We start from the raw sequence: 16,425 nt of genomic DNA on the forward strand, positions 1-16,425 counted from the left end.
CTCCTTACAATGAGTGGCCTCAGGACACTCAACATCAGACCTCACCACATAACAACCTATGGTGAGGATGCCTCGATCCACCAACGTTCACCTCGGCAGTCACCTGACTCTCAGGTTTACGGCCAACGTGGCCTGATGAAAATGCCACCAGTGAGGGCTCCGGAGGCACCACAAATCTCCAGAGCGCCGACCTGGGGAATGAGTTGTGTATATGCATAACTGGGGGTAACTCCAACTGATAAGTCCCTGGGCTGAGAATGGCTGACACCCGATATGGCCCAATCACCCTGGAACTCCAGGACCCAGTTGCACACTGCCACCTGATGTTTTTGGTGGAAACCCATACATACTCATTCATACCCAGGTCTGGACCTGAACGTTTATATCCATGCATGCGTCTGCCACAAGATGGTGAATTTCTAGAGGAATTGACAACAGAGGCGTCCCCATACACAAGCGCCAAGGCCGCAAAAAACTCGTCCACTGACCGTAAAGATGGAGAACCGGCCGGCAGGGAGAAAGCCCAGGATTGGGGATCACCCTTAAGAAGGGAGGTTATAATCCCCACACGCTGTTCCTCACTCCCTGATGAACGAGGGCGGAGCCTGAAGTATAACTTACAGGCCTCCTTAAAAACCAAAAATGTATCTCTCCCTCCAGTGAACCTGTCAGAAAGATATATCTTGGGCTCTGGTTGAGCATGTACCTGGGCCGAAGCCCAAAACCCCACCAACTGCTGCAGCTGCTGCACCACCTCACCACGAAGCACCTTAAACTCATCAGTGAGGGTCTGAAGCAGTTGGGCAAAGGCCTGCATTTGAGCCATAGCTTACCAGAAAAAAAAAAATGGGACGGTTGGTTATAATGTCACGATGCAAAAATAGGAAAACAGGAGATGGGGAATCTGGGCCCCTGAACTGCCCTGTTATGATCTGGTGGCCTAGGAGCAGCATGAGACGTACTCTGGAGAAGGTGGTACCTGTACTGACCGCAAACCCTGAACTTAGCAGCGCAACTAGAAGTAGCTTTGGGGAGTACCTAACACTCCCTAGACCCCTCGACACAGCCTAAGAACTAACTTCCCCTAAAGACAGAAACAGGAAAACTATCTTGCCTCAGAGAAAATCCCCAAAGGATAGACAGCCCCCCCCAAATATTGACTGTGAGAGGAGAGGGAAATAACATACGCAGACATGAAATCAGGATTTAGCATAGGAGGCTGTTGTGAATTCTGTGGCTGAATTCACTCCTGTGGTCACAAGTGGTACTGCAGCTTCTGAGCTTCCTCCCTCAGGTGTTCTGGTGAGCTCGTTAACTGCTTCATTACTTAACTCCGCCTGATGCTGCTATCCTTGCTCCTTGTCAATGTTTCAGTGTTGGATCTGAGCTTCTCCTGATTGTTCCTGTGACCTGCTGCTCTGTATAGCTAAGTGCTTTTTGTTTTTTTGTTGCTTTTTTTTCTGTCCAGCTTGTCTTTTGTTTTGCTGGAAGCTCTGAGATGCAAAGGGTGTACCGCCGTGCCGTTAGTTCGGCACGGTGGGTTTTTTTTTGCCCCCTTTGCGTGGTTTTGCTTTAGGGTTTTTTGTAGACTGCAAAGTTCGCTTTACTGTCCTCGCTCTGTCCTAGAATATCGGGCCCCACTTTGCTGAATCTATTTCATCCCTACGTTTTGTCTTTTCATCTTACTCACAGTCATTATATGTGGGGGGCTGCCTTTTCCTTTGGGGAATTTCTCTGGGGCAAGTCAGGCCTATTTTTCTATCTTCAGGCTAGCTAGTTTCTTAGGCTGTGCCGAGTTGCCTAGGTAGTTGTTAGGCGCAATCCACAGCCGCTTTTAGTTGTGTTAGGATAGGATCAGGTGTGCAGTCTACAGAGTTTCCACGTCTCAGAGCTCGTTCTTGTATTTTTGGGTATTTGTCAGATCACTGTGTGCGCTCTGATCGCTATGCACACTGTGTTTCTGGATTGCCTTCATAACACCTGTCATTAGCAGACATAACAGTACAAGGAGCCCAAACTAATGATTCTCAATAGAGGGAAAGAAAAAGTTCTGACATCATTTTTTTTTTTTTCTGCTCTGTGTTCACTTTTTTTTTTTCCCCTAGACATTTGGGTGATTCTGGACACAGGTGTGGACATGGATATGCAGGGTCTGTGCTCTTCAATGGATAATCTCGTTATAAATGTACAAAAAATTCAAGATACTATTGATCAGAAATCTATGTTAGAACCAAGAATTCCTATTCCTGATTTGTTTTTTGGAGATAGAACTAAGTTTCTAAGTTTCAAAAATAATTGTAAGCTATTTCTGGCCTTGAAACCTCATTCTTCTGGTAATCCTATTCAACAGGTTTTGATTATTATTTTTTTTTTGCGCGGCGACCCTCAAGACTGGGCATTTTCTCTTGCGCCAGGAGACCCTGCATTGAGTAGTGTCGATGCGTTTTTCCTGGCGCTCGGATTGCTGTACGATGAGCCTAATTCAGTGGATCAGGCTGAGAAAAATTTGCTGGCTTTGTGCCAGGGTCAGGATGATATAGAAGTATAGTGTCAGAAATTTAGGAAATGGTCAGTACTCACTCAGTGGAATGAATCTGCGCTGGCAGCTTTGTTCAGAAAGGGTCTCTCTGAGGCTCTTAAGGATGTCATGGTGGGATTTCCTATGCCTGCTGGTTTGAATGAGTCTTTGTCTTTGGCCATTCAGATCGGTCGACGCTTGCGCGAGCGTAAATCTGTGCACCATTTGGCGGTACTGCCTGAGGTTAAACCTGAGCCTATGCAGTGCGATAGGACTATGACTAGAGTTGAACGGCAGGAATACAGACGTCTGAATGGTCTATGTTTCTACTGTGGTGATTCCACTCATGTTATTTCTGATTGTCCTAAGCGCACTAAGCGGTCCGCTAGGTCTGCCGTCATTGGTACTGTACAGTCCAAATTCCTTCTGTCCATTACCTTGATCTGCTCTTTGTCGTCGTTTTCTGTCATGGCGTTTGTGGATTCGGGCGCTGCCCTGAATCTGATGGATTTGGATTATGCTAAACGTTGTGGGTTTTTCTTGGAGCCTTTGCGGTGTCCTATTCCATTGAGAGGAATTGATGCTACACCTTTGGCCAAGAATAAACCTCAATACTGGGCCCAGCTGACCATGTGCATGGCTCCTGCACATCAGGAAGTTATTCGCTTTCTGGTGTTGCATAATCTGCATGATGTGGTCGTGTTGGGGTTGCCATGGCTACAAACCCATAATCCAGTATTGGATTGGAATTCCATGTCGGTATCCAGCTGGGGTTGTCAGGGGGTACATGGTGATGTTCCATTTTTGTCGATTTCGTCATCCACCCCTTCTGAGGTCCCAGAGTTCTTGTCTGATTATCAGGATGTATTTGAAGAGCCCAAGTCCGATGCTCTACTCCGCATAGGGATTGTGATTGTGCTATCAATTTGATTCCTGGTAGTAAATTCCCTAAAGGTCGATTATTTAATTTATCCGTGCCCGAACACGCCGCTATGCGCAGTTATGTGAAGGAATCCCTGGAGAAGGGACATATTCGCCCATCGTCATCACCACTGGGAGCAGGGTTCTTCTTTGTAGCCAAGAAGGATGGCTCGCTGAGACCGTGTATTGATTACCGCCTTCTTAATAAGATCACTGTTAAATTTCAGTATCCCTTGCCATTGTTATCTGACTTGTTTGCTCGGATTAAGGGGGCTAGTTGGTTCACTAAGATAGATCTTCGTGGTGCGTATAATCTGGTAAGAATCAGGCAAGGAGATGAATGGAAAACTGCATTCAATACGCCCGAGGGTCATTTTGAGTATCTAGTGATGCCGTTCGGACTTGCCAATGCTCCATCTGTGTTTCAGTCTTTTATGCATGACATCTTCCGTGAGTATCTGGATAAATTCCTGATTGTTTACTTGGATGACATTTTGATCTTCTCAGATGATTGGGAGTCTCATGTGAAGCAGGTCAGAATGGTTTTTCAGGTCCTGCGTGCTAACTCTTTGTTTGTGAAGGGATCAAAGTGTCTCTTCGGTGTGCAGAAAGTTTCATTTTTGGGGTTCATCTTTACCCCTTCTACTATCGAGATGGATCCAGTTAAGGTCCAAGCCATCCAGGATTGGATTCAGCCGACATCTCTGAAAAGTCTGCAAAAGTTCCTGGGCTTTGCTAATTTTTATCATCGCTTCATCTGTAATTTTTCTAGCATTGCCAAACCATTGACCGATTTGACCAAGAAGGGTGCTGATTTGGTTAATTGGTCTTCTGCTGCTGTGGAAGCTTTTCAGGAGTTGAAGCGTCGTTTTTGTTCTGCCCCTGTGTTGTGTCAGCCAGATGTTTCTTTTCCGTTCCAGGTCGAGGTTGATGCTTCTGAGATTGGAGCAGGGGCGGTTTTGTCACAGAGAGGTTCTGATTGCTCAGTGATGAAACCATGTGCTTTCTTTTCCAGGAAGTTTTCGCCCGCTGAGCGTAATTATGATGTGGGCAATCGAGAGTTGCTGGCCATGAAGTGGGCATTCGAGGAGTGGCGTCATTGGCTTGAAGGAGCTAAGCATCGCGTGGTGGTATTGACTGATCATAAGAACTTGACTTATCTCGAGTCTGCCAAGCGCTTGAATCCTAGACAGGCCCGTTGGTCGTTATTTTTTGCCCGCTTCGACTTTGTGATTTCGTACCTTCCGGGCTCTAAAAATGTGAAGGCGGATGCTCTGTCTAGGAGTTTTGTGCCCGACTCTCTGGGTTTATCTGAGCCAGCGGGTATCCTCAAGGAAGGAGTCATTGTGTCTGCCATCTCCCCTGATTTGCGGCGGGTGCTGCAAAAATTTCAGGCGAATAAACCTGATCGTTGTCCAGCAGAGAAACTGTTCGTCCCTGATAGGTGGACTAATAAACTTATCTCTGAACTTCATTGTTCGGTGTTGGCTGGTCATCCTGGAATCTTTGGTACCAGAGAGTTAGTGGCTAGATCCTTCTGGTGGCCATCTCTGTCACGGGATGTACGTACTTTTGTGCAGTCCTGTGGGATTTGTGCTAGGGCTAAGCCCTGCTGTTCTCGTGCCAGTGGGTTGCTTTTGCCCTTGCCGGTCCCAAAGAGGCCTTGGACACATATTTCAATGGATTTCATTTCTGACCTTCCCGTTTCTCAAAAGATGTCAGTCATTTGGGTGGTCTGTGATCGCTTTTCTAAAATGGTCCATCTGGTGCCCTTGGCTAAATTGCCTTCCTCCTCTGATTTGGTACCTTTGTTCTTTCAGCATGTGGTTCGGTTGCATGGCATTCCTGAGAATATTGTTTCTGACAGAGGTTTCCAGTTTTGGCGAGCCTTTTGTGGTAGGATGGGCATTGACCTATCCTTTTCCTCGGCTTTCCATCCTCAGACTAATGGCCAGACCGAACGAACCAATCAGACCTTGGAAACATATCTGAGATGTTTTGTTTCTGCAGACCAGGATGATTGGGTGTCCTTTTTGCCGTTGGCTGAGTTTGCCCTTAATAATCGGGCCAGCTCGGCTACCTTGGTTTCTCCATTTTTTTGCAATTCTGGGTTCCATCCTCGTTTCTCTTCAGGACAGGTTGAGTCTTCAGACTGTCCTGGTGTGGATTATGTGGTGGATAGGTTGCAGCAGATCTGGACTCAGGTAGTGGACAATTTGATCTTGTCCCAGGAGAAAGCTCAACTTTTCGCTAATCGCAGACGCCGTGTGGGTCCCCGACTTCGTGTTGGGGATCTGGTTTGGTTATCTTCTCGTCATATTCCTATGAAGGTTTCCTCTCCTAAATTTAAACCTCGTTTTATTGGTCCGTATAGGATTTCTGAGGTTCTCAATCCTGTGTCTTTTTGTTTGACCCTCCCAGACTCCTTTTCCATACATAATGTATTCCATAGGTCGTTGTTGCGGAGATACGTGGCACCTATGGTTCCATCTGTTGAGCCTCCTGCCCCGGTTTTGGTGGAGGGGGAATTGGAGTATATTGTGGAGAAGATTTTGGATTCTCGTGTTTCTAGACGGAAACTCCAGTATCTGGTTAAATGGAAGGGTTATGCTCAGGAAGATAATTCCTGGGTTTTTGCCTCTGATGTTCATGCTTCCGATCTTGTTCGTGCCTTTCATGCGGCTCATCCTGGTCGGCCTGGGGGCTCTGGTGAGGGTTCGGTGACCCCTCCTCAAGGGGGGGGTACTGTTGTGAATTCTGTGGCTGAATTCACTCCTGTGGTCACAAGTGGTACTGCAGCTTCTGAGCTTCCTCCCTCAGGTGTTCTGGTGAGCTCGTTAACTGCTTCATTACTTAACTCCGCCTGATGCTGCTATCCTTGCTCCTTGTCAATGTTTCAGTGTTGGATCTGAGCTTCTCCTGATTGTTCCTGTGACCTGCTGCTCTGTATAGCTAAGTGCTTTTTGTTTTTTTGTTGCTTTTTTTTCTGTCCAGCTTGTCTTTTGTTTTGCTGGAAGCTCTGAGACGCAAAGGGTGTACCGCCGTGCCGTTAGTTCGGCACGGTGGGTTTTTTTTTTGCCCCCTTTGCGTGGTTTTGCTTTAGGGTTTTTTGTAGACTGCAAAGTTCGCTTTACTGTCCTCGCTCTGTCCTAGAATATCGGGCCCCACTTTGCTGAATCTATTTCATCCCTACGTTTTGTCTTTTCATCTTACTCACAGTCATTATATGTGGGGGGCTGCCTTTTCCTTTGGGGAATTTCTCTGAGGCAAGTCAGGCCTATTTTTCTATCTTCAGGCTAGCTAGTTTCTTAGGCTGTGCCGAGTTGCCTAGGTAGTTGTTAGGCGCAATCCACAGCCGCTTTTAGTTGTGTTAGGATAGGATCAGGTGTGCAGTCTACAGAGTTTCCACGTCTCAGAGCTCGTTCTTGTATTTTTGGGTATTTGTCAGATCACTGTGTGCGCTCTGATCGCTAAGCACACTGTGTTTCTGGATTGCCTTCATAACACCTGTCATTAGCAGACATAACAGGAGGCCATTCTAGCTAAAAAGAAAGAATAGGACAGAGTACTATGCGGTCAGTATTAAAACACTAGAAAATATCCACCACAGAAAATACAAATCACCACATCTGACTAAAGACATGGAGAGTATATCTGCATCTCCAGAGACACAGCTTGGCTGCAAAAAATCCTTCACAGACAAAGCTGGACAAGACAAAACATGAAAATGCACAGAACTATAAGGTCCACAGCAGGTGGACAGCAAAAACAAAGCCAGAACTTATCTTTGTTGAAATGAACAGCAAAACAGGAGAGACCAGGTATGCATGTGAATTCTCCAGAAACAATGGCCAACTGGCACTGACTAAAGGATAAAGCAAGACTAAATAGCCCAGCCCAAATTGCAAAAAATGGATACACCTGATAAATGCTGCGATCCAAAGACAGCAGCACTACCACTCATAACCACCGGAGGGAGCCCAAGAGCAGAATTCACAACACTGCCCCTCAGGCTAGGGGAAGCCCTGTCTTTCCTTAACTTGGGGGTACCCTTGAAGGTAGGGAGGCCCAAGTCACCGACCTGTCCCTGTCTCCTGTTAAACCCTGAACTAAACCCCCAACCCAGGAGGTGAACAGAGAAAACAGCACCACAAAGCAAATAAACCATACTGAGGGGAACACGATACCAAAAGGTGAATGCACAAACTACAAAGTAACAAAGAAACAATAACACCACACTTAGCTTTCTCTGCTGCAATGCACTGCACAGCAGAGCAAGGCACCAGGAATGAGTATTTAGCTGAAGAACAACAGCACTCAGCAAGCTCCTTTTCCAGCAAGGTTGGTATCCAAAGGACCTGTATAACCAACAGTCAGCTGAAGCACCAGGTGACTTATAAAGGATGGTGGGAGTGGTCACAAACATCAGCTGACCAGGCAGCAATGCAATGCAGTGCAATAACACCAGCGGCCACCAAGGGGAGTAAACTGCATTAACCCCCAATGACCAGAAAGGAAAATAGTTTATATCTGAGGGAAACCAGATCTGCCACAGATCCAAACATGGATCGTGACAACGTCTTTCTGAACACGAATGGAAACCATCCCTGCTTAGATGGTTCACTAAATCTAATTCTTCATCTGGCCAAATAGCCACTAACTACAAATTAATTCATATCACCCTGTATTATAAACAGTTCCAATTTCCACTAACAAAATGGCAGATCGAAGATTCCAGTTTGTCCTGCAAAACCATTCTGAAAGCCCTAGACCAAGCCTATAAATTGCTCCCTTCAGCCCGTTTCCTAGAAATGATACAGAAAATCTGTCATGGCTCCTACCTAACTCCACAAAGGGGTCATAGAATGGGGCTGTACACAACTTCCAAATGCTATTCCACAGAGGCCAACCTGCTTCATTGCTTGTGGGCATGCCCGGCCATCAGATCATTTAGGGCGAGAGTACGATGATGCACCACTACACATCTGACAAACTTTGCTCCCGACGAACCCTTATGGCCCATATTTGGATATTTAAATCCAGATAAATACACCTGGTCTCCAGTGGCCTGTAAACTACTGCATTTGGTGGCGGCAGCCGTTGCTAAGGCCATCTTACAGACATGGATCCATGACCATGCCCCTCCTTTCAAGATCTTTCTAGAAAAACAGTTGTTTCTGCTTCAGATAGATTGGGTTGAGGCCTTTTTACACAAAGAGCGAAGGGTGCAGGCCTTTTTCGAAACTTGGGAAAGCTTCATTTCTCTGCTTCCACAACGCATCCAGAGCAACATTAAGAAATTTTTTAAGTCCACGGTTTGGTACCAGGAGCAGCTGCTACTGGGGGAGACACCTGTACAGTGATGTCCCTGGGAGAACCGCTGCGGACTGACACTTCTGGATGTTTGGGGTGTACTTTGGTGTCGGTGGGTCCTGAACTTAAAGTTGTGCATATATGCTGAGTCTCTGATGGATAAACACTATACTTGTTTCTGACCTGTTTCCTCCCCCCCCCCCCTGTTCCCCTCCTTTTTTTCCTCTCCCCGCTTTTTGTGTTTGTCTTGACCTATTGTCCTGTGTACCAATGCAATCTCTAACAAATATGTTTTGATATAATGAAAAATAGATATTGGCGTGCACTATGAGTTTCACTAGTGGAGGTGCCAATTGAGGGGATTGGTGAAATCCCTCGTAAACCATGTAGAATAAATATCATTTGCACACTCCTTTTGAATGCAAACAAGGTTAAAAAAATAGGAGCAACCTTTGAATGTCAATGCATTTCGGCAATATATGTTTTGATATATATGCCTCAAGCATTACCTGCATTGATACATGTATGCAAGAAAAAAAATATTTGCGTTCAATAAAAATAAAAAAAATAAAAAAAAGACACTTCCTGGAATATCATAGAAGGACAGTGTATATATATCTACATATATAATTGCCTAAGGGTTTTTCCGTCTGTCTGGCTGTCTGTCTGTCTGTCCTGGAAATCCCGCGTCTGATTGGTCGAGGCCGCCAGGCCTCGACCAATCAGCGACGGGCACAGCATGGCGACGATGATGTCATAAAGGTTGCCTCGACCAATCAGTGACGGGCACAGTCTGCCGCAAATTCGTCTCGACCAATCAGCGACGGGCACAGTATCGACGTAGATGTCATAATGGTTGCCATGGCGACAATGATGTCATAAAGGTTGCCTCGACCAATCAGCGACGGGCACAGTCTGCCGCGAATTCTGGAATCATCATTGTCCATATACTACGGGGACATGCATATTCTAGAATACCCGATGCGTTAGAATCGGGCCAGAATCTAGTATATCTATATATATAATTGTCTAAGGGTTTTTCCGTCTGTCTGTCTGTCTGTCTGTCCTGGAAATCCTGCGTCGGGCACAGTATCGACGTAGAAATTCCGCGCCTCTGATTGGTCGAGGCCGCCAGGCGACGGGCACAGCGACGATTATGTCATAAAGGACGTAGACATACCGCGTCTCTGATTGGTCGAGGCCGCCAGGCCTCGACCAATCAGCGACGGGCACAGCGACGATGATGTCATAAAGGACGTAGAAATCCCACGTTTCTGATTCAGCGACAGGCACAGTATCGACGTAGATGTCTAATGGTTGCCATGGCGAAGATGATGTCATAAAGGTTGCCTCGACCAATCAGCGACGGGCACAGTCTCCCGCGAATTCTGGAATCATCATTGTTCATATACTACGGGGACATGCATATTCTAGAATACCCGATGCATTAGAATCGGGCCACAATCTAGTATATATATAATTGTCTAAGGGTTTTTCCGTCTGTCTGTCTGTCTGTCCTGGAAATCCCACTGGAAAGCCTGGCGGCCTCGACCAATCAGCGACGGGCACAGCATGGTGACGATGATGTCATAAAGGTTGCCTCGACCAATCAGCGACGGGCACAGTCTGCCGCGAATTTGCCTCGACCAATCAGCGACGGGCACAGTATCGACATAGATGTCATAATGGTTGCCATGGCGACGATGATGTCATAAAGGTTGCCTCGACCAATCAGCGACGGGCACAGTCTGCCGCGAACTCTAGAATCATCATTGTCCATATACTACGGGGACATGCATATTCTAGAATACCCGATGCGTTAGAATCGGGCCACAATCTAGTATATATGTATATATAGATCTTGTTCATCGTACAGCTCTTTATCGAGTATATACTCCCCACACTCAGATAGAACATGGATTCTACTATCAGAATCAATACACCATTACCTCAAAACATGTCAATTCTAGATATATAGACACGGATGCATCAATCCCTAGTTAGAGATAGTACGTCAAAATGTCCAGATAGTAACCAGTAAATTCAGACATTTATGAAATTCATCTTGTAAATGTCTGTGCACAGATGTCACCTCTATTCTTAATAATAACAGTGAAAAATGTGTTCAGACAATAATAGTCCATAACTACAGGGAAGGCACACATCAATACAAGGTACCACAATCCAATATCCAAAGAGTAATGAATTTAATCATATGTGTAAGTCCCACTTACCCATACTACTACCTGTGTGATGATCTATACCTGCAGACCCAAGGCATATAGGCATATTATAGGCGTATGGCAATATTGATATCAAATCAGGATGTCACTGATTCAACTGACATTGAACTTTACTTAACAGTCCAAGTTCAATTGATGATACAGCACCGTACATTTATATGTTCTCCATTTGTTCAGCCTGAGCTATCCTTTCGCTTACTGGTCCTTCCAGACCCCGGGATACCCCGTTCAGCTCCGCAGTATTAACAAGGCTGGTCCGTCTCTCACGTCTTTTCCCTTCTGGCTTCCACTTGTTGGAAGTGAATAAGGCACACTTCCCAGTGCCTAGTTGGTCCATAGGCTCAGCATGTTACGGGAATGCCTGCTGAAGATCGTTGCTGACGTCCTCATAAGGGCAGAACAGTTCGTACTTCTCGTGCTCTCCAGCCCTCTGACCTTGAACTTTTACTAAACCTTAATCTATCTCTCAATCTTATCTAACCAGGAAGTGCTCCCCTTTTTATATGACCTGCCCCCTCCATTGCTAGGCTGGTCCCAACGTATTAACTGTATCTAACCTTTTGCTCCACTTCCTATAACTAATATGCCCGCCTCTGCACATTTACTTTTCCTAAATCAGCCTTATACTATACCTTATGTCACTAGCTATCTCTAATCTATGCAGTTGGAGCGCCCCCTGTTATGAAAGGCAATTCAGTACCACAATGGACATAGCGGTCAGAGCACATACAGTGAACTGACAATAACTCAAAATCATAGAACGAGCTCTGAGACGTGGGAACTCTGCAGACCGCAATCCCTAATCCTCTCCAAACAACACTAGAGGCAGCCGTGGATTGCGCCTAACTCTGCCTATGCAACTCGGCACAGCCTGAGAAACTAACTAGCCTGAAGATAGAAAATAAGCCTACCTTGCCTCAGAGAAATACCCCAAAGGAAAAGGCAGCCCCCCCACATATAATGACTGTGAGTTAAGATGAAAAGACAAACGTAGAGATGAAATAGATTCAGCAAAGTGAGGCCCGACTTTCTTAACAGAGCGAGGATAGGAAAGATAACTTTGCGGTCTCTACACAAAACCCTAAAGAAAACCACGCAAAGGGGGCAAAAAGACCTTCCGTACCGAACTAACGGCACGGAGGTACACCCTTTGCGTCCCAGAGCTTCCAGCAACAAATTAGACAAGCTGGACAGAAAAAATAGCAAACAAATAGCAAAGAAGAACTTAGCTAAGCAGAGCAGCAGGCCACAGGAATGATCGAGGGAAAAGCAAGTCCAACACTGGAACATTGACAGGAAGCCAGGATCAAAGCATTAGGTGGAGTTAAGTAGAGAAGCACCTAACGACCTCACCAGATCACCTGAGGGAGGAAACTCAGAAGCCGCAGTACCACTTCCCTCCACCAACAGAAGCTCACAGAGAGAATCAGCCGAAGTACCACTTGTGACCACAGGAGGGAGCTCTGCCACAGAATTCACAACAGTACCCCCCCTTGAGGAGGGGTCACCGAACCCTCACCAGAGCCCCCAGGCCGACCAGGATGAGCCGCATGAAAGGCACGAACAAGATCGGGAGCATGGACATCAGAGGCAAAAACCCAGGAATTATCTTCCTGAGCATAACCCTTCCATTTAACCAGATACTGGAGTTTCCGTCTAGAAACACGAGAATCCAAAATCTTCTCCACAATATACTCCAATTCCCCCTCCACCAAAACCGGGGCAGGAGGGTCAACAGATGGAACCATAGGTGCCACGTATCTCCGCAACAATGACCTATGGAATACGTTATGTATGGAAAAAGAATCTGGAAGGGTCAGATGAAAAGACACAGGATTAAGAACCTCAGAAATCCTATACGGACCAATGAAACGAGGTTTAAACTTAGGAGAGGAAACCTTCATAGGAATATGACGAGAAGATAACCAAACCAGATCCCCAACACGAAGTCGGAGACCCACACGATGTCTGCGATTAGCGAAACGTTGAGCCTTCTCCTGGGACAAGGTCAAATTGTCCACTACATGAGTCCAAATCTGCTGCAACCTGTCCACCACAGTATCCACACCAGGACAGTCCGAAGACTCAACCTGTCCTGAAGAGAAACGAGGATGGAACCCAGAATTGCAGAAAAATGGCGAAACCAAGGTAGCCGAGCTGGCCCGATTATTAACTGTCTCCTTCCCCATAATCCTGTAGAATGTAAGCCCGCAAGGGCAGGGTCCTCGCCCCTCTGTATCAGTCCGTCATTGTTAGTTTGTTTACTGTATGTGATATTTGTAACTTGTATGTAACCCCTCCTCATGTACAGCACCATGGAATCAATGGTGCTATATAAATAAATAATAATAATAATAATAATAATAATAATTAAGGGCGAACTCAGCCAAAATCAAAAAGGACACCCATTCATCCTGATCGGCAGAAACAAAGCATCTCAGATATGTTTCCAAGGTCTGATTGGTTCGTTCGGTCTGGCCATTAGTCTGAGGATGGAAAGCCGAGGAAAAAGACAAGTCAATGCCCATCCTACCACAAAAGGCTCGCCAAAACCTTGAAACAAACTGGGAACCTCTGTCAGAAACGATATTCTCTGGAATGCCATGTAAACGAACCACATGCTGGAAGAACAATGGCACCAAATCAGAGGAGGAAGGCAATTTAGACAAGGGTACCAGATGGACCATCTTAGAAAAGCGATCACAGACCACCCAAATGACTGACATCTTTTGAGAAACGGGAAGATCTGAAATAAAATCCATAGAGATATGTGTCCAAGGCCTCTTCGGGACCGGCAAGGGCAAAAGCAACCCACTGGCACGAGAACAGCAGGGCTTAGCCCGAGCACAAATCCCACAGGACTGCACAAAAGCACGCACATCCCGCGACAGAGACGGCCACCAAAAGAATCTAGCCACTAACTCTCTGGTACCAAAGATTCCAGGATGACCAGCCAACACCGAACAATGAACCTCAGAGATAACTTTATTGGTCCACCTATCAGGGACAAACAGTCTCTCCGCTGGACAACGATCAGGTTTATTAGCCTGAAATTTTTGCAGCACTCGCCGCAAATCAGGGGAGATGGCAGACACAATTACTCCTTCCTTGAGAATACCCGCCGGCTCAGACAAACCCGGAGAGTCGGGCACAAAACTCCTAGACAGAGCATCCGCCTTCACATTTTTAGAGCCCGGAAGGTACGAAATCACAAAGTCAAAACGGGCAAAAAACAGCGACCAACGAGCCTGTCTAGGATTCAACCGCTTAGCAGACTCGAGATAAGTCAAGTTCTTATGATCAGTCAATACCACCACGCGATGCTTAGCTCCTTCAAGCCAATGACGCCACTCCTCGAATGCCCACTTCATGGCCAGCAACTCTCGGTTGCCCACATCATAATTTCGCTCAGCAGGCGAAAACTTCCTGGAAAAAAAAGCGCATGGTTTCATCACTGAGCAATCAGAACCTCTCTGCGACAAAACAGCCCCTGCTCCAATCTCAGAAGCATCAACCTCGACCTGGAACGGAAGAGAAACATCTGGTTGACACAACACAGGGGCAGAAGAAAAACGACGCTTCAACTCCTGAAAAGCTTCCACAGCAGCAGAAGACCAATTGACCAAATCAGCACCCTTCTTGGTCAAATCGGTCAATGGTTTGGCAATACTAGAAAAATTGCAGATGAAGCGACGATAAAAATTAGCAAAGCCCAGGAACTTTTGCAGACTTTTCAGAGATGTCGGCTGAGTCCAATCATGGATGGCTTGGACCTTAACAGGATCCATCTCGATAGTAGAAGGGGAAAAGATGAACCCCAAAAATGAAACCTTCTGCACACCAAAGAGACACTTTGATCCCTTCACAAACAAAGAATTAGCACGCAGGACCTGAAAAACCGTTCTGACCTGCTTCACATGAGACTCCCAATCATCCGAGAAGATCAAAATGTCATCCAAGTACACAATCAGGAATTTATCCAGGTACTCTCGGAAGATGTCATGCATAAAGGACTGAAACACTGACGGAGCATTGGCAAGTCCGAATGGCATCACTAAATACTCAAAATGACCCTCAGGCGTATTAAATGCAGTTTTCCATTCATCTCCTCGCCTGATTCGCACCAGATTATACGCACCACGAAGATCTATCTTGGTGAACCAACTAGCCCCCTTAATCCGAGCAAACAAATCAGATAACAATGGCAAGGGGTACTGAAATTTAACCGTGATCTTATTTAGAAGGCGGTAATCTATACAAGGTCTCAGCGAACCATCCTTCTTGGCTACAAAAAAGAACCCTGCTCCTAATGGTGACGATGACGGGCGAATATGCCCCTTCTCCAGGGATTCCTTCACATAACTGCGCATAGCGGCATGCTCAGGCACGGATAAATTAAACAGTCGACCTTTTGGGAATTTACTACCAGGAATCAAATTGATAGCACAATCACAATCCCTATGCGGAGGTAGGGCATCGGACTTGGGCTCATCAAATACATCCCGGTAATCAGACAAGAACTCTGGAACCTCAGAAGGGGTGGATGACGAAATAGACAGAAATGGAACATCACCATGTACCCCCTGACAACCCCAGCTGGACACTGACATGGATTTCCAATCTAATACTGGATTATGGGCTTGTAGCCATGGCAACCCCAACACGACCACATCATGCAGATTATGCAACACCAGAAAGTGAATAACCTCCTGATGTGCAGGAGCCATGCACATGGTCAGCTGGGTCCAGTATTGAGGCTTATTCTTGGCCAAAGGCGTAGCATCAATTCCTCTCAATGGAATAGGACACTGCAAGGGCTCTAAGAGAAACCCACAACGCTTAGCATACTCCAAGTCCATCAAATTCAGGGCAGCGCCCGAATCCACAAATGCCATGACAGAATACGATGACAAAGAACAGATCAAGGTAACGGACAGAAGAAATTTTGACTGTACAGTACCAATGGTGGCAGACCTAGCGAACCGCTTAGTGCGCTTAGGACAATCAGAGATAGCATGAGTGGAATCACCACAGTAGAAACACAGCCCATTCAGACGTCTGTGTTCTTGCCGTTCAACTCTGGTCAAAGTCCTATCGCACTGCATAGGCTCAGGTTTAAGCTCAGGTAATACCGCCAAATGGTGTACAGATTTACGCTCACGCAAGCGTCGACCGATCTGAATGGCCAAAGACAGACTCATTCAAACCAGCAGGCATAGGAAATCCCACCATGACATCCTTAAGGGCTTCAGAGAGACCCTTTCTGAACATAGCTGCCAGCGCAGATTCATTCCATTGAGTGAGCACGGATCACTTTCTAAATTTCTGACAATATACCTCTATCTCATCCTGACCCTGACAAAGAGCCAGCAAATTTTTCTCTGCCTGATCCACTGAATTAGGTTCATCGTACAGCAATCCGAGCGCCAG

The sequence above is a fragment of the Ranitomeya imitator genome, chromosome 4, assembly GCF_032444005.1.
Source record: "Ranitomeya imitator isolate aRanImi1 chromosome 4, aRanImi1.pri, whole genome shotgun sequence".
Taxonomy (NCBI): domain Eukaryota; kingdom Metazoa; phylum Chordata; class Amphibia; order Anura; family Dendrobatidae; genus Ranitomeya; species Ranitomeya imitator.